Below are 8,759 nucleotides of genomic sequence, written 5' to 3'. Positions count from 1 at the left end.
GATGACTCACTGGTTCAGAGCACTGGCTGCCCATTAGAGTACTCAGGTTCAATTCCTAGCACCCACGTGGCAGCCCACAACCATCAGTAACTCCAGTCTCAGGTGATGTGACATCCTCTTCTGGTATACTTCTTATACATGCAAGATGTCTATATCTATATCTATATCATCTATATCTATATCTATATGTCTAATCTACATCATCTATATTGATATAGATATAAAGAGTTACTGGATAAAAGTTGAGAGCAGGAAAAGAGTTTGGCAGTAGGGACAGCACGAGAGAAGACACATGACAGCATAAGAGATCAGATCAAGGCTTTGTAGATGCCACTGTCCTTTGTTGATTGCTGCAGTCATGGTTAATCCTACTGTGTCCTTCACAGTGAGCCCTTGGGCTGCACCTGCTTTAAGCTGTTTGCAGACAAAGTTTCAAAGACAGCAGAAAACTTTCCTGCTCTGAGCACTGTAGAGGAAGGATTTGGTTATAAAGATTCTTCTTTTCACAGAATTATTCCAAGACTCATGAACCAAGTTGGCAACTTTACACACCACAATGGCACTTGTCCATACGGGTCCTGGCATCTTGTCATGGCAAACACTGGGCCAAACACAAATGGTGCCCAGTTTTTTCATCTTAAGTGCAAAGGCTGAGTGACTGGGTGGCAAACACGTGGACTTTGGGAAGGTGGTAGCAGGCATGGACATTATGGAAGCCATGGAACAAGACCAGCAAGATGATCACCAGTGCTTCCTGGGGACAACTCTAATTTTTCTGACTTGTGGGCATCTTACCCCCCCCCCCCGGATTTCTGTAGCTCAGAAAGCTGCCCCAATCCCCTGTAATCTCCTCTGCTCTTACTGAAGTTCTTCAGGCTTCCCCTCCAAGCCTAGCTAGACTGCAGAGTTAAGTTTATGGTTATGAAGAAAAATAAAGAAGAAAAAGAGATCAATTTAAAAAGTCTGGTGTTGCTCGGGAATTGGGCTAAGTGGGAATGGAGGCAGAGGGAAAGTGAGAATGGAGAAAGGGAAGGAATGCAACTTAAGAAGACTAAACTTCAGGGATGCGTTTTAAGAACAGTCAGTGTTGGTAGAAGATCAGCATGACTTGCTGTTGGGGGGGGCTTTGGGAGAGTGTGCGTGGTAAGATTGACTCTCTCTTAAGCAGTTGCTGCACACTAAGAGATTTAGGGGCTTTTATCGGGCCTTGAAATACAAGAAAACGAGTAGAAGACATGGAAAGAAGTGGACAAGAAATATTCCAACAAGCAAAACAGAATTTGGTCGCTCTGCCAGACTGCAACGGAAAGGGAGGTGCCAAGAATGAGATGCTGTTTTCAAGCCCTGTCATTTAGAGCCACAGGAGATGGGACAAACATGAAAAGATTGAATTTAATCCATAGTTTACAGAGTTCGAAGTACATACAACAGCATATGCTACTGAAGACAGCCAATGTGCTGTCCAGTTTCTGACTCAGTGAGACCTTGTATTGGAAATAAAGCAAAAACAACAGAGGAAGAGACCAGAAGCTTGCCTTTGTCCTGCCCATTTCCATGCGTGTAGACACGCAGCAAACACTAAAACCAAACCAAACCAAACCAAACCAAACAAAAAACCCAACCCTTTTAAAAATAAAATAAACCCAAAGGTAAAACTGGCTCATTATCATGTTTGAAACAGGTTTATTTTCCTTTAAGGGAGTGAAAAGAGATTAAATGGCGATCTGAATAATTTCACTACAAAAATAGCTACCATGAATTATGAAAGCAATAATAACTACGCCAATTTTTATATTAACCATAACGAGTCAGAGAGCGTTTTTTTTTTTTTTTTTTTTTTTTTTTTACCTTGGAAGGCACAATTAAAACATGTTGCTCTGAGAAAATGAGTTCTAATCCCAGGCATCAATCAACAGCAGCAACAACAAACCAACTACAGTACTTGGTCCTAAGATTGGGGGCCTGGTTTCACAGGGTTTTCCCAGACTGCAGCCCTGTGTGAATGTGGCCACGCCCCCAAGACGAGTGGCCACGCCCCGCGCCCGAGCTCAGGTCAGGGCTCCCTCTTGCCTGTCCTCCATCTTGAGAGACGCTAGTCTTCACAGGTGTGGAATTACGATTTGCGTTGGAGACTGTAAAGTCACCGTAAGTAGTGTTTCCATCTCTTTGGAACCCCCAGACATCACCCAAACCAGGAAGTTACCTTAGGTTCACAGCCGGTAGCCAAGCCTGAGGGGCACTGGCCCAGGTTGCTCATCACTTGAGGTGATCCGACCAGCCATGTTTCCAGGGCTCTAAGGAAAAAAGGGTTTCCTCTCCACAGCTGTCAAGGGACAGGGACACAGCTCTGCAACCCAGGGATGGCCCAGCAGGCCACCCAGACTGTCACCCTGAAGTCCTGCAGGCTTGTTTCCGTATCTGAGGATCACAGTTCTATGCTGCCTGTCAACGCTTGGTTTATCACTCTAGTTTTTGTGGCAAGAGGAATGTCTACTCTCAGTCTCTGGAGTCACTGTCTGATTCTCTGCTCAGTCTAGCTAGTGAATGGTGGCGTCTTTGAGATTGGATAGACTTCGGGAGGAATAGATTTGGGAGAATGAAATCATGGTTCAGTTTTACACATTTACTTTGAAGTACCTGTGAGAAATCTAAGTGGAGATTTCTTCAGACTGCTGGAGTGAGTGAAGAGGCCTGGGATGGGAATAAGTAACTTAATAGAATTCCCTCCTAAGTATTACAGTTTCATGTGAATTCAGCTACCCCGGCTAGTGCAAAAGCCCAAAGGATCTGTGGGTACCTTGAAACACTAGCACTAATGATTCTGAGTCAAAAGCTGGGATTTAGTCAGAATTCAGTTTACCCTCCTGTCACAGAACCTTTTCTTCACATCTGCCATTGTATTTTCCAGTATTTACAACTAGTCACACCAAGATATAAACACAGTGATCTCCTCAAATCAATCTACTTTTTCATTTCCACTGTGATTATTATTTCGTGTTAACTTATGAATTTTTTTATAAATGTATTTAATCTCCAAATGTAAAATATTCTAGTGATCTGTTTCTTACTCATTCACGGACACATTTCTCTGTCTAAAAAAAATGTTTTTTAAGAATGAATTTATGAAATTCCTAGGCAAATGGATGGATCTGGAGGGTATCATCCTGAGTGAGGTAACCCAATAACAAAAGAACTCACTGATATGTACTCACTGATAAGTGGATATTAGCCCAGAAACTTAGAATACCCAAGATACAAGTTGCAAAACACATGAAACTAAAGAAGAACAAAGACCAAAGTATGGACACTTTGCTCCTTCTTAGAATTGGGAACAAAACACCCATGGAAGGAGTTACAGAGACAAAAGCTTGGAGCTGAGACGAAAGGATGGACCATCTAGAGACTGCCACACCCGGGGATCCATCCCATAATCAGCCTCCAAACACAGACACCATTGCATATGCCACCAAGATTTTGCTGAAAGGACCCTGATATAGCTGTCTCTTGTGAGGCTATGCCAGTGCCTGAAAAACACAGAAATGGATGCTCACAGTCAGCTATTGGATGGATCACAGGGCCCCCAATGGAGGAGCTAGAGAAAGTACCCAAGGAGCTGAAGGGATCTGCAACCCTATAGGTGGAACAACAATATGAACTAACCAGTACCTTCAGAGCTCGTGTCTTTAGCTGCATATGTAGCAGAAGATGGCCTAGTCGGCCATCATTGGGAAGAGAGGCCCCTTGGTCTTACAAACTTTATATGCCTCAGTACAGGGGAACACCAGGGCCAAGAAGTGGGAGTGGGTGGGTAGGGGAGTGGGGGGGGGTATGGGGGACTTTTGGGATAGCATTTGAAATGTAAATGAAGAAAATACCTAATTAAAAATTATTTTTATTTTTATTTCTGAAAGAGCAATCTGGGTCACAGGCCATTTGGAAATAAGATTTAAAAAGATAAGATTTATCTTCTTTGATGGATATAGTGAAAACAAGAGGGAGGCAAGAAGTAGAGCTGCATAGAAGAATGAAAGAGAGAAGAGGACCGTCAGATGGCCAGTTAACCATGCATGTCCTGTGCAAAGGCCTCACAGAGGGGACAAAACAATCATTTTACCCACAGAAAGGCTTAGCCTTCGCCTGAGGCCTCTGTGTGCTCTCCTCACTGACTCCTCCCCTGGGTTGTAGTATATCATCTATGTTAGCATGGAGTATTTGCATTTGTTTTTTACTGTTGCAAAATATTTTAAATCTGGTTTCTGGAAAAAAAATACATTCTTCTGACATCAGATCTGGGCTGGAGAGATGGCTCAGCAGTTAGGAGCACTGGCTGCTTTTCCAGAGGCCCTGTGTTCAATTCCTAGTAACCACATGGTGTCTCAGAGCATCTATAATGAATTCTGATGCCCTCTTCTGTCATGCAGATGCACATGAAGATAGAATACTCACATACATGTACAAAGAGTACTCATATACTAAATAAATAAATAAATAAATAAATAAATAAATAAATAAATAAGACTTCAGTTCTTTAAAGGAATTTAAAGCCTGTCACTTATGTTTTCTGTCCTGAGGACTGAACCCAGGACTTCCACAAATGTTATGCAAGTATTCTGTTATGGAGCTATGTCCTTATATAATCACTTTACATGTGATCACTGAAATTGTTAAAAACAAATTTTCTTATGAATTATGGTTTTAGATGAATGTAGTGCTTTATAAATGTTTTTTTTTCTGTTTTTTTGTTTGTTTGTTTTGTTTTTGTTTTTCCAGACAGGGTTTCTCTGTGTAGCCCTGGCTGTCCTGGAACTCACTTTGTAGACCAGGCTGGCCTCGAACTCAGAAATCTGCCTGCCTCTGCCTCCCGAGTGCTGGGATTAAAGTCTATAAATGTTAAGACTAGTTTGTTGTAATCATCTTTGGACAAGTTTGAAGAAATTCCTTTTGTGTATATGTGTGTATACATAATGTGGGTGTGATTAAACATGTGCGTGTGCTATGGTTCATACATGGAGGTCAGAAGACAACTTTCCAGAGTCCTCTCCTTCCACCATGGATTCTGGGGATCGAACTCAGGCCGTCAGGCTTGCATGGCAAGAACCTTTAGACCCATGGAGCCATCTCACTAGCCCACATACAGTTTTGCTTTGTTTTTGTCTGTTTATTCTGTCATCCATAGGTATGTTAAGCCTCCTGCCCAACATAACTGTAGGTGAGTTTATTTCTCTTTTGGAGACTATGTGATTAAGTACATGTAAATTTAAAACAAGTTTTTAAAATTATTTTTCATCACTGTGCTTTTTTTTGGTCTCATATTTACTTTGCTAGTCTGTTAATAGAGTATACTCATTGAGTCTACATCTTTTAAAGACTTATTTTTACTTATGTGGGGAGGAGGATTGCATAGACTGAACCTCAGGCCCTGCGCATGCTGACTGAGTGCTCTACCCCTGAATTACCTCCCTAGACCCTTTTTCTTTCTTTTGCTTTCAGTCTCAACAAATGAAGCACCTGTGTTTGGCTGTCTATTTTTCAGTTAAACAGATTTTGCCTGTTTTTAAACTGAAGAATTTACTGCATTTACATTTGAAATAATACTGACCTTTGTAGACTTAAATCTGACTGCTTCTGGAGGGAAGGATTTTGCTGGTCATTTTGTAGGGTGGATTATATTATTCACATTATTTGTTTCAGTTGTCTATGCTTTCCACTGTAATAAGGCTTTCCTTTGGATTATTGGTTGTTGTTGTTGTTTTTTTTTTTTTTTTAATTCCAGTTTCTTTGTTGTTTGTTTGAGACAATGTCTCTTTAGGAAGCCCTGGCTAGCTTGGAGTTTGCTATTTAGACAAGGCTTGCCTTGAATACATAGAGATTCACTTGCCTCTGCCTTCTGAGTTCTCCTGTATTAAAAGTGTATGCTATTATGCTGGACTCCTAGTTTCTGACTTTATTAGCTTTTTAAAAAAAGCTTTAGAGATGGAGAGATGGCTCAGTGGTTAAGAGCACTGGCTGATCTTCCACAGGTCCTGATTTCAATTCCCAATACTCACATGGCAGCCCACAACTGTCTGTAACTCTAGTTCCAGAGGATCTGACACCTTCACAGTCATACATGCATGTAAAACACCAATGCGTATATAAATAAATAAATCTTTTAAAAAAGGTTTACTAAAACATAACTAGATCCAATAAACTTCACATATTCAAAACATATCATTTTTATTGGGCCTGGTAGCTCATGTCTACAACCTTAGCAACTCAGAATTCTGGGACAAGAGGATTAAGAGTTTAAGGCCAACCTGGGCTTCATAGGAAGATTCTATCTCAGGAGAGCACACCAATTAGTTGTCCAGTGTGAAATAATCAGCCGTGAAAACACACAAGTAAATTGTATAGACTGAGCAGGTTATATTTAGGAATATATATATATGTAATAACAATGAAGAAAGAGGCCATGTATTTGGAAAAGAGTAGAGAGGGGTAAATAGGAGGGTTGGAGGGAAGAAAGGGAAGGGAGAAATGTTGGAATTATAATCTCAAAACAGTTTTTAAAAGAAAACAAAGCAAAGAAGTAAGATTACTTTGTAATAGAGAATAGATTCGGGAGGGCAAGTGTGTGTATAGAATAACTGTTTAGGAGGCTATTGTAGTGTTTGGGTAAGGACCGCAGTTGGAGAAGTGGCTGGGGAGTGAAAATATGGACCAAGATCACCTCCAAGGGTTCTTGTAGTTCTATGGGCTTGTTAGCTCAAGCTTTGAGAAGGAAAACTGAGTAGTCTAGAAATGAGCTATAGTGGAACAAAGGATCCTAATCCTCAGACCCTCCAAGTCCCTGAGTGGAAGCACTTGGTAAAGATATTAAGTGCAGGGTTTCAAGATGGAAGGTACCCAGATTATGCAGATGTGTCCAGTGCCAGCCTTGGCTTCATAGTTTGAAGCCCCCCCCCCCCGGTCTATATGAGTCTCTAACTGGAAAAAAAAGATGAAAGAAAGAAAGGAAGGAAGGAAGGAAGGAAGAAAGAAAGAAAGAAAGAAAGAAAGAAAGAAAGAAAGAAAGAAAGAAAGAAAGAAAGAAAGAAAGAAAGAAAAGAAAGATCCCACAGATAGGGCTGGAAAGATTACTCAGTGGTTAAGAGCACTGACTGTTCTTCCAGAGGTCCTGAGTTCAATTCCCAGCAACCACATGGTGGCTTACAACCATCTATAATGAGACCCCGTGCCCTCTTCTGGTGTGTCTGAAGACAGCTACAGTGTACTCATATAAATAAAATAAATAAATCTTTAAAAAGAAACCCACAGGTACAAAAACCAGCCACCCACCCAACCAGCCAAGCAAGCAAAACCTAACTGTCCCCTCTCCAGTAAATTACCTTGGTAATATTGATCCATATGTTTTCCTTTTCTCTAGTTCTGTACATCTTAGTTACTCTATCTTTAAGTCTTGAGCTTAGTTTGAGTCCTCAACATATATTGTTTGGCTTTATATCTCCTTTGGTTTTCGGTATAAATCTTACATCGGTATATTGATTTCTACGAAAAAGTCCACAGAGATCCTGTTGGGAATTGGAATTGTGTTAAGCCTATAGAACTTAGGGTAAATTAAGATTGTATTTGACTTTCCTTCCCTGCTGTTCTATGAAACAGGCTGAGAAGCCTTGGTGTCAGCTCTTCTTTAATGATTTGGTAGAATTTGGCAATGAACCCTCCTAGGCCTGGGCTTCCTTGCCAGAGAGATACTTGATTACTGCTTTTGTCTTATTAATGGTTATGGATCTGTTTAAATGGACCATATTTTCATTATCCATTCATCAGTTACTGGGCATCTAGGTTGATTCTAGATCTTTGCTACTGTGAAGAGAGCAGCAATAAACATGAATGTATCTCTGTGGTAGGATGTGTAGAGTCCCTTGGCTGTGTGCCCAGGAGTAATATAGCTGAATCATATGGAAAGTTTCTTTTTATTTTTTTTTTAATAAACTGCTTACTGACTGCATCAGTTTGTCCTCTGCCAAACAATGAATAAAAAGATTCCCTTTCTCAACATCCCCAAGAACATTGCTGTCATTTGGTTTCTTGATGATGATGAGTTCTTGATTTCTAGCCAGAGTGAGATGAAATTTCAAAAGTCTTCTATTTGCATTTCCTTGGTGGATAAAGATATGGAGCACTTTTAAAAATAATTATTGGTCATATAGCAGACAAGGATTTGTCCCATTCTTAGGCCATCTCTTCACTCAGTTAGCTATCCCTTTGCCTGTGCAGAGTTATATAATTTCTTGAGGTCTCATTTGTTGGTTGTTGGTCTTATTTCATTCAGAAAGCCTTAGCTATGCCTGTATCTTGATGTGGTTTTCCTACTTCTCCCTTTTAGTTTCAGAGTTTTGGATTTTACATCAAAGGCTTTGATCTATTTAGAGATAATTTTTTCTGCAGAGAGAGAAGTGTTTAGTTCCATCCTTTTACATGTAGATAGCTAGTTTTCCCATCATAATTTGTTGAAAAGACTCTTTCCTTCCAGTGTACACTTTTAGCATCTTTGTCAAAAATGAGGTGGCTTTAGCTGTGTGGGCTTACATCTGGGCCCTCCATTCTATTCCATTAATCAATATGACTGATTTTGTGTTAGTACTGTGCTGTTTTAATTACTATAGCTGATCTGTAGTATAACTTGAAATCAGACAGAGTACCCTGAGACAAGGCTATCCACTCTCTCCATTTTTACTCAGTGGAGTGCTTGGCTAGAAAAATAAGACAAGACAGAG

General features: G+C 40.4%; 1 protein-coding gene across 1 annotated transcript in view; it reads left to right on the top strand.

Annotated features, from left to right (window-relative positions):
* The first annotated feature begins 2,090 nt into the window (after positions 1–2,090).
* Gdpd4 (glycerophosphodiester phosphodiesterase domain containing 4) overlaps positions 2,091–8,759 on the top strand; it is a 117,261-nt gene continuing 110,592 nt past the window's right edge. Inside the window, exon 1 of the mRNA XM_021167569.2 lies at positions 2,091–2,145. The gene's annotated coding sequence lies outside the window, so the exon portion shown is untranslated. The remainder of the gene's footprint in view (positions 2,146–8,759) is intronic.

This window comes from Mus caroli, unplaced genomic scaffold, assembly GCF_978045245.1.
Source record: "Mus caroli unplaced genomic scaffold, Mus_caroli_1 scaffold_8, whole genome shotgun sequence".
Taxonomy (NCBI): domain Eukaryota; kingdom Metazoa; phylum Chordata; class Mammalia; order Rodentia; family Muridae; genus Mus; species Mus caroli.
Note: the sequence above shows the minus strand (reverse complement) of the source record. Positions and strands in the feature narration are given on the sequence as shown.